Raw genomic sequence first — 2,084 nt, forward strand, 5'->3', positions numbered from 1 at the left:
AGGGGACAAACAAGGACAGACAAAGGGATTAAGTTGATTACATTGACCCCAGTGCATAACTGGTACTTATTTAATTGACTCCGAAAGGATGAAAGACACAGTCAACCTCGGCAGAATTTGAACTCAGAACGTAACGGCAGACAAAATACCGCTAAGCATTTCGCTTGGTGTGTTAACGTTTCTGCCAGCTCGCCACCTTCACGCAGTTTCTATCAAGCAAATTCACTCACAAGGCAATGGTCAAATCAAGGCTATAACAGAAGGCACTCACCCAAGGTAGCATCGAGTAGGACTGAACCTGAAATTATGTAGTGGCAAAGCAAGCTTCTTAACCACACAGCCAGGCCTGCAAATATATACTGTTTTCTAGTGAGGGTCAAGGCTGGATGGCTTTGGATCATAGGTTTGTTCCATTAGAGTTTGTCTTGGATTACACAACAGTAATTTGCACTGGAAATGGACCTTATACTTAACCCTCTTGATACCAACCCACCTGAGGCTACCTGTGGTTAAATAATAGAAACTTTCTGTTTTAAAGTGATCAAAATTAAAAACTATTAATATTTTATGTTAATTTATGTTCCAAACACTTGTTTAATAATGGTTTCAAATTTTGGCACAAGGCCAGCAATTTTGGGGGAGGAGTTAAGTCAGTTACACTGACTCCAGTGCACAACTGGTCCTTATTTTATTGACCCTAAAAGGAGGAAAAGCAAAGTCAACCATGGCAGAATTTGAACTCAGAATGTAAAGATGACCAAAATGTTGCTTAGCATTTTGCTCAGCATGCTCATGATTCTGCTAATGATTCTTATTCCTTTATTGCCCACAAGGGGCTAAACACAGAGGTGACAAACAAGGACAGACAAAGGGATTAAGTCGATCACATCGACCCCAGCACATAACTGGTACTTAATTTATCGACCCCGAAAGGATGAAAGGCAAAGTCGACCTCGGCGGAATTTGAACTCAGAACATAACGGCAAACGAAATAGCACTAAGTATTTCGCCCGGTGTGCTAACGTTTCTGTTAATGATTGTGCCAGCTCCCCACCTTATAAATAATGATTTCAAATTGTGGCACAAAACCTGTAATTTTGAGGGTAGGGCTAAGTCAACCCCAGTGCAAAACTGGTATTTATTTCATTGACCTCAAAAGGATAGAAGGCAAAGTCAACCTTCGTGAAATTTGATCTCAGAATGTAAAGACAGATGAAATGTCCAGGAGCATTTTGCATGGAACGTTAACAGTTCTGCCAACTCACCACCTTAAACAACAACAACAACAATAATAATAATAATAATCCTTTCTACTATAGACACAAGGCCTGAAATTTGGGGGAGGGGCATAGTTGATTACATCGAGCCCAGTGCACAGCTGGTACTTATTTCATCGAACCCAAAAGGATGAAAGGCAAAAATCGACTTTAGTGGAATTTGAACTCAGAACATGTAGCTAGACAAAATGCCACCAGTCACCAAGCATTTTACCCATCATGCTAACAATTCTGTCATGTCACCTGTTTAATAGTGGCAGTTTCAAAATTATTTGAAACCAAGGCAGTGTATTTCAACAGAAATATCATAAGGAAAAGGTTAATCTAATTCTTTATGCTAATCTTATACTTAATATTAATCTACAAATGGTCGCATTTCTTTGCAATGAATTATATGTTGTAATGTTATCTTCATTGTCTGTCTTATTCTATCTAGGATTCTGAATGTATTCAATGTCAAAGTGTCCTCTCAATCTGTCTTATGACCTTTCTGATCTCCAATAACTGTCTCAAACTAATGAGAGAGTTTCTATGCTGTTGATCAACTTGCTAGAAATAGCAATCACATCTCACTCTAATCATACCCTGCTATTTTGGAAGAAGAGGTAAAAAAAAAAAATGGACTGGCACATTGATTAATGTAACCATTCACATACTGAAAATACAAGAGACATGATGGTCATAGCTGGACAGCTATAGATCACAGGTCATCTGACAGTATTTTTCTAATTGAATATATGCTTATGTATATATATATAAACGTGTGCATGTATCAGTGTGCATGTGTGTGTATGTGTTGTTAGATAC

This window comes from Octopus bimaculoides, chromosome 18, assembly GCF_001194135.2.
Source record: "Octopus bimaculoides isolate UCB-OBI-ISO-001 chromosome 18, ASM119413v2, whole genome shotgun sequence".
Taxonomy (NCBI): Eukaryota; Metazoa; Mollusca; class Cephalopoda; order Octopoda; family Octopodidae; genus Octopus; species Octopus bimaculoides.